Here is a 12,822-nt window from a genome sequence, read left to right as displayed (position 1 = left end):
TCAATAAATGGTCATCAACTTAAGATAGTATCAAGAAGTGTTATTTTTAAGGAAATCATTACAAACTATCAGTGTCCCCTGCAAATCAGACAAGAAATAATATCTTTTGCATTGGAGTTTCCAAATCAGAAAGATCAGTCTTTATTCCGAGTTAGTTTCTCAGCCTTCCATGACACTTTCCCAACCATACGGGCAGGGATACAATTGTGGTTCCATTAAGTGTTAGATGAGAAGATTCCAGTGTCTAGTCAGTTTGATTTTCCTAGCCAGGTTGGAATGCTCAGAACTAAGTCCTAAGTGTGCATTGGCTTCCTTACCGGATGATATCTCGAGTTGCTGCTGTCTTGTGGCCCTGGGTAAGGTTGTCCCTTTTGGTTGCCAATCCCCTTGCTCACCACAGGGGGCCTCTTTCCTCATCACCCACCTGGCATGGGTTAATGCCTTCTCTCCCCCATCCCTTACACAAGAGCCTAGCTTGGCAGCTCAGCCTCCCCAGCACAAGCCGTACACAACTTTGGAGTGGGAAAGAAAGCCAAAATAAGTAGAACTGTGGAGCGATACACACTAAATAAGCCTACGGGGCTGCCATTTGGAGAAGAGCACACCACTTCCTGAGAGTATGTGAGCATTCAATGAGGAAGAAAGAGGAAAACCAACGATGCTCCTTTATCCTTTGGTGGTTCACATCATTTCCTCAGTGATCATCGTTCTGTTCCCCTTCAGGTAAAGTTTGGGGTGGGTCAGAAGGAGAGGGGAACAGTAGGCCTGGTGATCAAAAGTAGCACTGTGGTTCGTTGGAATCAGTGCCATAGGGTACAAGCTGAGATGCTGACAGGGAGTTCCAAAATGCTGTTTAGCTTGGTTTTCTATGGAGTTCCACATCGGCCTCAATGTACTGTAAGGTGATGATTCTCAATGCTGACTATCTGCAGAATCCCCTGGGAAGTTGGAAATCTCCCAGGAGGCAACCTATATCAATTAAATTCTTCTGGCACCCCCAAGATGTATTAAGTTTCCCAAGTCACTCCATGGAACTCTCAGAGACAAAGCTCTCTTGAAAATGTGTGTTTGACACTGATTGAAAGGTTATGTCTGACACAAAATGGAAGAAGCAGCCATTTTCCTGCTAGATAAAACCCATCATAAGTGCTATTTTTAAAAGGTTCTATTTAGGCAAAAATGAAAGCATACAACATCGGACCCATCCAACAGGCTAATTCTTTTAAGGTTCTATTTAGGCAAAAAAAAAATGTATTCAATTGGACTGTTGTCCTCTTATCGTAAATTCTGCTCTATTAGAGTGAAAATAGCAGGCACTGTTTTTACACTGTATGAACATGGTCTGTTTTCCTGTTTGGTTTTATAGTGTTTCTGTTGCAACAGCCATAATTTTATACGATGCCTTGCTGGTATTTGCAGAGCAAAAACATTAGATGTTGTTTCTGGTGCCAAAAGGTATAGAAAGTTTTGTAAAAGTATGGAAAAGGAAAGAGCAATAGGTTTAGTTTAAGAGTATAAAAATTTTATTAGATTTTTTTCTTCTCTCGTTTACCCTGGTGGCTGTTACTTTAAAAGTCTTCTGGCATTTAACTGGCAATGAAAAGGGCAAAACAAACTGTTCCTTTCTTTAGATGGTGCAACTTTATAGTTCTGTTTTAGAGCAACCAAATATGCCTTTCTAAAGACTACACACACGTTCAACCACTTTGGGCTTTTTTTTTCTTCTTCTCTTTTCTTTGCAAAGCAATAGGGCTATTAGTTGACAAAGCCCAAAGGGAAGTGAGACAGTGGTTTTCCGTGTGCCTGATTTTCAACGATACTTAGAATCAATCTGAAGTTAAGTGGCATTGATGCCATTGAATGCTAAGCAAGGCAATAATACAGAATGAAGTCAGAGATGGCGCTCATTTAGATTCCAGGAGCAAATAGTTGAAATAGGTCTGGAAGATTCAGCAAGGCCACAATAATGGCACTCATGGCCCTAAGCAAGAACTCCGGGTAGAATCTCATGTTTCTATTAAAATTTAGAAGCCAACCAGAGAAAATTCCACCTACAATCAGTGTATACAAGTTTGTTTTTTATTAATCTCATCAGTCACATTCTCTGGGAAAAAAAAATAGTTTTACTTGATTTTAGTGAGATTGTGATTCTTCTTTTGGTAACTTTTTCTAGAAGTGCTCACAAAGATCTATTGTGCTGTGAAGTAATGAGGATTTTTTTTTAAATATATTTTTATTATCCTCAAGTACTTGTACAGAAAAGGAGTTACCATTAAACAAATTACTCTGTGCACACTGCTTCTTGATCCATGTTACCTCTTTCATTGGCTCCCCTTTTCACCCCAACCCCACCTCTCCTTTCACTTCTCTTAGTTTCATTGGCTATGCATTGAATATTACCAACCCTCTTCCTGTCTCCATTCCTCTACTGCCCCCGCTTTTACTTCCCTTCAACACCTTTCAAGTGCCAGTTTCCTGGTATTCATTGTGTGAGATTGTGACTTCATTTTGCTAAGGAATAAATAGATCTAAAGATAAAATGGGAAAAATTTGAAGGGAAAGGATTTCATTTTTGAAAAATATTTTCCCTCCAAGGCAAATAATGCAATAAACTCTGCTATCAAATAGATTTTTGTTTCTTGCTTTTTTGGTAGCCTTCTTCATTATTTTTTGTATGGTCATAGAAGCAACCTGAAATGAAAAGGTTATTATCTATTTGGACCTACTTAAAATAGCTTCCAAATATATCCATGTTAATGCCTGCTATTTTTGCTCAGGGTTCCTTGTTTACTTTCTGTGATTTTGCAATACAATTAAAATTGTTTTTCTAAAATTGTCAGTCTGTAATATTGCTTTATCTTACTACCACCTTCACCACAAAAGTTATAATAATAATTATAGCAGTATTAAATTTTATGGAGTAATTTTTACATGCTAAATATTTTGCTACATACATTATCCAGTCTCATATGATACATTGGGAAGTGTTTATTTTATTGTACTATTTTACTGTTATGAATCATAGACAGCTTAAGTAACAATCCAGCATCACATAGCTGGAAAGTCAAATCAAAAACCACCCTATTAAAAAAATAAACTCCAAAAAAAAAAAAAAACTCCTAATGAAATGTTGAAGTCTGTTAATTTTGCTAACAGTTTCTTCTGAGATTTTATTATTAAGTGTATGTAGGTTTAGTTGTATCTTCCTTGAGAAAATTGAAAGTTTTATGTTACAAAGTGTCCCTCTTCTTTCTAATGTTAATTTTTGCTTTTTAAATTTCTTTTGCCTCATAACAACAAGAGGTACCAGGTTTCCTTCTTTATTTATCTAATGTATCTATGTGTGCATATATGGTATTTATTTGTAAACTTCTTTAAATACACATATAACCATTGAGTATGTCACATGTAATCATATATATATGTCTATAAGAAACAAATGCGGGTCAATAATCAGCTTATTAAAAACAATTTTTGGCCAGTTTTTCTAAATTCTAATAATTTGGATGTCTCTTGAAAATAATAAGTGGCTACATGCTTTTAAATCTAGTACGAAAAAATTTGCATTTGACCAGGATACTTTGTGTCTAGTGGGTAGCCGCTCCTTATGTCCAGTTTTCTTTCTACAGTTTTAGATCTGTTTGGTCAGCCACCGTCCAAAAATATTCATTGGAAAGTTCCAGAAATAAATAGACCGTACGTTTTGAATTGCAGCGGCCTGCCCTGTCGTTCTAAAGATGTGAACGCTCCCCTGTTCTGAGTCATACGCGCTGGGTAAGCTTCACTGAGCTCCCTTCTGTCACCTCGGAGCTCCTTCGTTATCAGCCTGCTCCTCTCCGTGTTTGTACTTCAGGGCTCAGCACCTTCTTCAGTTTCAGACGCCTTCTGCTGGGGAGGGCTTAGAACTTATCTCCATAGATAGGGAGCCGGGGTATATTTGCTCTTAATATCGCACAATGTCTCGTCAATATTCTTTCTTTTTTCACTTATTCATAGAACATTTCTTTTGTCCCTTGTTCAGCTGAGCACTTCCAAAGCTTCGTTATGAATAAGTAGGTCTAAGCAAAGAAACACCAGCACCTTTCAGTTAGCCAGGCCACAATTTCTGAAAGGAAATTCCACTGCTTTTCCCCTCTTCTTGCTCACCAGAAAATCTTCCCAACGGAACAGGGTAACAGAGCTGTATCTTCCTTCAGTCCATCCCCCCAGAATGCTTCAAAAAGAAATAAATATATTTCCACTCCCCTCACAGAAACTCAGGCTGCTCACCAAATATTACTGAATATTGAGATTAAGTTTGTCATTTCATTTGGAGTTTTCCATGTTTCCTATTTATACTATATTTTTGGTTCTCCTTTTTTGATAGCTTTTGGATTTATGAAGTTTTACCTTTTCCCCATTCATTTTCCAAATTTCTCTCATATGATATATACCTTGTTTATACTATTTTATTACCTAAAACTATCAATTTTTATGAAGAATCAGTATCTTATCCTTCTCCCACTCTTATCCACTGACCTAAATATATTGTCTTCATGATTTTTGTTCATTTTCTGAATGTTTATTGTCCCTCTATCTTCTCCTGAACCAACAGGAATTGGTGGTGGTTAATGGTCTGAATTTAACGTGTTAATACTCCTTCTTGGAAATCATTTTAATAAGGTTACAATTGGATTGACTATCAATATTTCCAAAACAAATAGGGAATCATTTGAACCATTGCTCCATTAGGGAGGCCTTTGTACTGTAAGGCTGAGAACAGCGGCCCCTTCACTGAATGCCTTTGTGACAGCTTGTGCGCATACGTATGTGTGTGTGTGTGTGTGCGCATGTGCATGTTTGCCTGGGTACCTTTACACGTGAGTTTCAGGAGTAACACCATCTTTGGGCAGGATTATTCAAGACTTCTAGTCTATTTTCACACAAGGAAGTCAAGGTGTGAGTTTCACCACTCAGTGCCTCTGGCTCTTGCTGCTACCTCATGAAGCCCCAACCCTGAGGTGCGGCGAGAGGCACACCCAAGTCTCAGGCATTTCCTCACGCTGCACACCAGCCTTTCCTTATGCCCAAGCTCTGGAGCAGTCTCACTGAGATTTGGCTAAGCTTCTACAATGTATGGCTTATTTGAGAATGGAAAGTGGGGCATGTTGCTTCTTGGGACTAGATAGCCAGACTGATTTAGTGATGTCATATGTATTATGACAATGAACTCTACTCTGGACAAAGGGAACACGGCACAGGAGCGTTGTGATTCCATTGGAGATGCAGGGACCATGAAGGCAAGCAGGGCCCCTCTGCGGGTACCACATTTGGGCCCGAGATGACAGGGTACCTCTGGCGCATGAATAGAATCCCAGCTGGAGTTCCTCAGGGACAGGAACACTAAAGGAGAGGCTGCCTACCAGGGCCCAGGATCTTGAAACAGGGATCTGCCCAGATGCCCCTCGAAGGACAAACGAATCAAGAAAATGTGGGATATATGCACAAGGGAATCTTCCTCATCCATTAGAAAGAAGGACATTGAACCATTTGTAAGGAAATGAAGAGCCCTGGAAAATATGGTACGTCAGGCCCAGATATATAAAGGATGCAGGTTTCCCCTTTTATGTGGAAGCTAGATTTAGCTTACAAACTGATAAGTAAATACTCTGGGTGGTATACAAGTGTATGCGAGGTTCGAAGTATGGTAGGTTCGAAGGAGCACTCACATAGTATAATTCCTTAAAAAAAATTACAGTCCGAGTTCAACAAAGCGAAGTAGGTGATAAGGGTGGGATGGAGCCAAGGGAAAAGGGTAGATAAATGAAGAGAAGAGAGGGAGAATGGAGTCAAGAACCCAGTGAATATCCTACAAAATGAAGAAGAGTGAGGGAAGGGATGGGAAGGAATGAGATGGGTGAGAATGTTGAACAGGTGTCATTGATCAAGACATATTGTGTTTATGAACTGCTCTGTTAAATGACCACTTTTTTGTACAACCACTTAAAGATACCAAGAAAAGAAAGTGCTCCTTAGACTTAGCCTCCACAGAGACGCTGTGATGGCAACATAGGAAAGAAGTCTCCTCAGTCTTCTGCAGGTGCCCCCTCTAACACAGCCCTCCCAACAGCTAACTACCAAAGTCCTGAGAGAGATTCTGTTCCCTGAGAGCCAGTGTAGACCAGACAATAGTCCAGCTGGGACCTATGACCTGGCATCTCAACACTCCTATGCAAATATTGCCCCTGAGCAACTTTTCTGCCTTCTCCTCAAATTGATAATTGATAAAGTGCCTACGTACAGGCCTCTCTCTATGTGAAACATGTTCTGCAACCCACATGCCAGACATCTGGCATGTTAACCACTTAGAAGTATGCTTTCAAGAACATTAAATAACACACATATGATTTTTCAACTTTTATCGGCAATGGCAGAAAGTCATTTTCTTCTTCCTGCAACTACCGATGTTTCCTTGTTCTTGGAAATACTGTAGACGGCCAGTGGTTCGTAGAGTAACTTTTCAGTGGTAGCTTCCACCACTCAACACTAGGTATGCCATGCACCATTGGCAAGAGCCAAGATGCTTTATCACATCTGACCAACACTGCTGTGTGACCGCCTATGTCATTCTGTCACCTGGATAATGGGACTTTATTTTCATATGCTCAGGGGAAGATTTGAAAAGGACAATTTCTGAGAGCACATTTTCTGCAGATCAGAGAAACAGAAATCAGCTGATCGCTCCTTGTAATAAAGGACTATTCAGTTTGAAGATGTCATCAGTAACCAGAAAATTAACTGCAAAACACGCTAGACCCCTGAGTGGAAAGGGAAAACGAGAAACAAAACCCTCAGTAATCCCTTGCCTAATTCTGCCTTTGTTTGGTTTTAATATTTTGTGGGTAAAGAAGATAAGTACCATCCAATACTTAGAAAGATTAGAGAGAAATGGTATCTTTTATTCTTTTTAAATAAATCAATGTATTTTAATCACATCCCTTCCCAATTATCAGAACAATTTGTAGTCCTATAAGATGACCAAAATTCAAATCCTACCTCTACCACTCACCTGTTTTATGAAATGTGATTCTGTGATAATCACTCAGAGAATGGGGATCGTGATCGTTTCAACTTTAGGACATGTGTGTTGTGAGGCGCTGACTGAAAATGATTGGGAAATTTTCTGTCCATTCTTGTTCTTTGATACCATAACCAGACTGAAAATACTCAGAATGTAAAATTATTATAATTTTTGTTATCTGCATGTAGTTGTACAAAGGGGATTTAATTCTGCATATCAATTTATGAGTACAATCTAACTTGATCAGTGCCAACACTTCCATCATTTATCCCCATCGAAACCAACCCCACCTGTCCCCCTCAAGACATCTGCTTCCATTTTTACATTTGTACATTGAATATTAAGTCTCTCTTCAAAGCTCATGGTATACATGAGCTGAAAACTGTAAATTAAGCATTTAATTTAATTATAGCATTTAATTTGATTAGAGCACATTAACATAAACTTGCCAGAGGAATGAATAGTTGTTTTATTGAAATGTCAGTTTTATTCATTGCCTTTGAGGAGAGAATTTGCTATAATTCTTACTAAATCATTTCAAAGGACAAAAATATAAGAAAATAAAAACAAGTGAAAAAAAACAACAGAAAACAAGTGAATAAAAAGTGTGATCTTCTTTGGTGAAATAAAATCATGACTAGATGAAGTCAATATATAATGTAATTGCACCTACCTGTAACTATCTTGTAATGTGAAGTAATTGTAGTAGAATAGGTCATATCTCTTTTCAGCTTTGCACCAATGGCTTCTTGCTTTCCTGCCAGAAATGGTTTCTCTGATGTTAGTATTTGTGTGCAGTTTTTCTTAGAGAGAGGGAATATATTGCAGTATATCTATTGCCTCCTTTTATCAGTAACAACATACTAAGTGTATTCTTAAATGGTAATAAATACAACATAGAATCAATGGTCATTTTAATGGTTACATAATAGCACCTTGCATAAATTTCAAAGGATCTATTTCAGCAATCTCCTACTGCTACACTGTAATGCTTTTATTTCCTGTAACGGCTATTATCAATTTTTATGAACTTTTCAACTATTGTGAACTTGTCTGCTTACATAGATATGGGTAATCTAAAGAAGCTTTAAATCTATGTGGACACATTACAGTATAAAACAACTCTAACGATTTTAAACCCACAGATAAAGAACAAAGCATCCATTTTCCCCTATTTTTTTCAATCTGCAACTCAACAGACAAAAAAAGAAAAAACCCAAATGCCAACAACCCTGTTTTGTCGTGGTGCTTTCCATGTGCTTTTGATAGTCCATGTAAACAGACACAACCACTGAACATCTGTAAAATTATGCTGGAAGTTTCCTGTGTACACAGAGAGGTAGCAAGCCACATCACATACATTGAACGGGACTCCGTGGACTGTGGCCAAGGTTGTCCCCCGAACAATCTATTATGTTACAGATTCTTAGAGTTATCTTAGACCTGTTGGTGTGAGGTAAGCAAGCTATCCTGAAAGAGGTGATCATTGAGAATCCATTTTTAACCCAGAAGTCAATGTCTGGGAAAACGCTAGTCAAAGGGTAACAAGTAAAAGGATGACAGCCAAGATTTGTTTGAGCAAAGATTACCAAACTGTCATGGAGAAACATAGCAGCTGGCAAGGAAACTAGAGTGAAACTCAACATAAGAGGCAAATTACCTGGAGGGGCCATTGGTCCCAGAAGAGGATGGAGCTAAAGCTCAAAACCCTTTAAAGACATCAATGGAAGCCCAGCATCCCACAGTAAAGAGCAATGGCGGAGCCAGTGAATGTGAACGTATATCCCAGGAGCCCGTGGATGCTGAGATCTCAGACTAGACGGGAAATTCCACCCTTGATGGACTTGTCAATCCGCAGAACACTTCAGCACCATCAGAAGGACAAGAGAGGCCTTGTCCACCCTCTCCTTCTTCCAGTCCGCCTGATATTTGGATGCAGGTTAGATGCACTCAGGAGCCTAAGGATGTGTAGATAATTGAAAGGACATCTCCAAGGGTGTTCTGTGCTACCATTTATGACCAAGAGTTAGGTCAACATGGCTGGAATGAAAAATGAACTCGGGGAAATCCTGCCTTGTGAATCTCCTATCTGTACTCTCTATCAGATGAATTGTTTAGATATTAATGATACCAGCTATTATCACGCGCATTGAGAATATTAGTAAAGGAAAAGATCTACAGGGAGAGAAATGAAAAAAAGGGAATAAAGCAATTTTGACTTTCTTCCAAGAATTACTTATTCTTACAAGTAGGTTTTTCATCAATTGAGTAATGAAAGCCTGATTAAGCTTTTTAATCCCGTGGAGTAGTAATAGAACCTTAAAGGAAGCCAATGACTCTAAACTTCTTCAGTTCTCTAGGAGCAAGTGCAGGATCAGAGTCACTGTGATTAAAAGGGGTCTCTGAGAGCAGTAATGATGAAGCAATATGGCAAAAGGAGGTACTAAGACGTAGATGGAAGGCATGTGGTCAAATTGTTCCAGAGTTTTCTAGCAAACTGATCTGTACTTATAATGGAGAGTGATGCAAAGAATACAACACTTAGAAATTCAAGTGACTACTACAGACCTAGTAGTTCTCATGGGCAATTAGACACTTGGGGTAGACCTGGAATGAGAGTAATGCAGACAAAGTCCCTTACAACAGAGTAATTAGACTCCTATCATCACTTGTATGGTGTTCAACAGTTGCTTAATTAGTTTGTAAGTATGAGACTGGCCTCAAACTCATGTTCCTCCTGCCTCTACCTCCTCCTAAGTGCTAGGATTATAGGCGTGTACTACCATGCTTGGTTAAGTTGCTTCCATAGATTACACTTCAATTTTCATCTATAAAATGGACAGGGCCTATGCCATGGTTTGATCTGAGGTTTATACTGATTTGTATATCAAAGTGTTCAAATGAATAGCCTACCTCAATACACACTTGATATGTTAGCTGTTACGATGTTTGTGATAAGCTCCAAATCTCAGCCTCAAGGTATATAAAATGGAAATAATAATTCCTGTAAAATAAAGATAAATTCTGCACCAAAACAATGAGTGTAATACTTAAGCAACACATAAACATGCAAATAATCGGACCATTATTAAGACTAATTTAAGGCAACATGTTACTTGAATCCAGAAAATTTGTACCCTCCAACTATCTCCACAATATAAAATGATGTGAAGTTTGGAGATAGCATAGCAAACGTCATTGCACTTAATTTCTGGTAATGATTCACTCTGTGCTTTTACAAACATGACCATATATGTAGAACTCAAAAAATTAAATTCCTCCAAAACAAATCCTCACAGAACCAACTGCCCACTCAACAAGCCAATTCTTATACTCCTGGATAATGGTAGAATTTCTAGTTAACCAAGCAGGTTACCCTCCTAGAAAAGCAAGGGGGTTATCCTCCTAAAACAATTGCTGGAATATTGTCAAAGGATCTTACAGAGAAGTTAGAGGAAAAAAAAAAATAAGTTCACGATACCAGATATAAATCACCCACTGCTGTACCTCCCTTAATTAAATTAGAAGAATAAAACACAAAACAAAGGGGCGAGACCGAAAGAAAGTAATCATGTGGTTTTACTTGTAATTCTGATTTTCTGGTTATTCTTGTTTGATAAAGTTCGTGTTGCTGCCAATCTGGCAGCTCTCCCTATAAAATCTCAATTTAAAATCTTACATAAGTGTTTGCAGAAACAAGTCCAGATGCCTTAATAAGACTCTTCACATCAATGTGGGTTTTTTTTTTCCTTAAGAAAATAAGGAGTCTGTGTACTGTATTAAGAAGATCTACAAAAGAGGTATTTGGATTTACATATTTATTTATTTTTTTCCAGCTTATTTGGATATTGGACACTCAACTACTGGATGGAAAGATTTCATCATCAGTGAAATAAATGGTCTTTGACCAAGTCAAAATGTCTAACAATTAATGGGAAAATCTGCTTGAAATCTGTCATGTGAGTTCAATTTTAAATTGCCACTTTCTGAAAAAGCCTGCATCTGAAAGCTAAAGATTCCGGCTACACAGGGGAAAATGATGTTATTTAAAATTCAGTTGCCAGTCAAAACGCTAAGTACTCTGCACTATTATTCTGGTACTGACATGCAAGCCGTGTAATCACCTGCCTCGTTGTTAGGCGCAACATAGCTACACACGCGTGGTTGCTTTGCTCTCAACTCGCTGGGTCATCATAAGCTGTTATCAGAGGATTCGTGAAAGAACTGAGTGCAGAATGGACGCATCACCTAAGGAGCAAAAGAAGAGAAATGCGTTTCCACACGACATGAAGACTCTCTTGCTTTGTGTGGTACACAGAACACACTTGCTTAGAAAAGCAGGTTCTTTCAGTTTGCCCGAGCTCAAAACGATTTTAATATGTAAAATGCTATCAGAGCTCGAATCCATTCTCTGACCTGAATGTCACAATACCCTACTGTTTATCTCAGCTAAAAGCCTGAGAAAGATGGAAAGGATTAGACTATTTTCCATACATTGTAGTAAATTTCTCTTGCAAAGAATATGAAAGACAAGTCCTGACCTTCTTTGACATAAAAATAAAAAAGATTCATGCCACCAGCTAAGATGAAAACATTGAGTAGCTCAACATTTGGAAGAAGAGAATCAAGTAGAACAATATTTTCTGTGGGTGAGAAAAGTGGCTCCTAGCCCGTGGGAGTGTCATTTTTCCATAGCTTGCTTGACTTGCTGAACTTCTTTATGGGTAAAAAATATTGTGAACAGTAACCTCTCATCTGTTTTGGTTTTGTTTGCTTGTTTCATACAAACTAGTGGACTATTTCATGTGTTTACATTTCATTTGTCAACAAATATTAACTGAATACCTACTTTGTGTCAGACATTTTGTTGAGAAAGGATACAATGAAGAAGAAGCCAAATTCTCTGACCTTATGGAATTGGCATTTGACAAAACATACGAACACTATCACCATTAGTGATTTAACAACTTGGAGTCTAACCCAGGACCATGAACACACTAAGCAAGATCTCTTCCATAGACCTAAATCCCAGCCAATCTTGACATTTTTCACACCACACACACACACACACACACACACATACACACACAAATACAATGTGATGTAATTAACCTCTTCCAGTTAAGAATAGAAAGGCCTGGTGGTCGGTACACGTGGTAAATTGAGCGCTGATTCACTTTTGGATATATACTTACCAATGTTCCACACTTTATTAGAGTAGTATTAAAATGGTGAGTTGGAGAAAACAAGCAGGAGATTATCCTCTGTTTTCAATAAACTTTGGTTTACATAAACCCAGTTTTGTCCCACAAAGCCATATAATAATAAATTCTTAATCATCACTCTATCAGACTGTGACTATACTTAGGGATAAAACCTTTACAGAGAAGGGATATAAATTAAAATGAGGCCACAGAGTGGGCTCTAATCCAATATGATGAGTGATTCTATAAGAAAATAGTAGGGAGAGACACAAAGAAAGAGCAGATGACGTCATAATACACAGAGAAAAAATGAGCACCTACATGCCAAGGAAAGAGACCTCAGGAGAAACCAACCTCCGACATCATGAGGATTTTGAAGCGATACACTTTCTTTTTAATCCATCCTGACTATGGTGTTTATTATGGAACCTTATCAATGGATCCTGCCAGGATCAGGAACACCATGTGTCAAAGTATAGGAGCTTGCCCAGTAGTGGGAGTCTGATTTCCTCTACTTTATGCCAGAACATGTAAGGGAAAGAGGTTCAGAGAGGTAAA

The 12,822-nt window shown here is 38.4% G+C and overlaps 1 long non-coding RNA gene across 1 annotated transcript; it reads left to right on the top strand.

The window, feature by feature from the left end:
- The first annotated feature begins 529 nt into the window (after window positions 1-529).
- LOC125367188 lies at window positions 530-11,902 on the top strand. The gene is made up of 3 exons (XR_007214002.1): window positions 530-723; window positions 3,630-3,774; window positions 10,897-11,902. It is a non-coding gene; the product is annotated as an uncharacterized LOC125367188 (long non-coding RNA).
- Window positions 11,903-12,822: the final 920 nt, after the last annotated feature.

Source organism: Perognathus longimembris, chromosome 18 (assembly GCF_023159225.1).
Source record: "Perognathus longimembris pacificus isolate PPM17 chromosome 18, ASM2315922v1, whole genome shotgun sequence".
Lineage (NCBI taxonomy): Eukaryota > Metazoa > Chordata > Mammalia > Rodentia > Heteromyidae > Perognathus > Perognathus longimembris.
The sequence above is the reverse complement of the archived record's forward strand: the minus strand, read 5'-3'. Positions and strand labels throughout refer to the sequence as shown.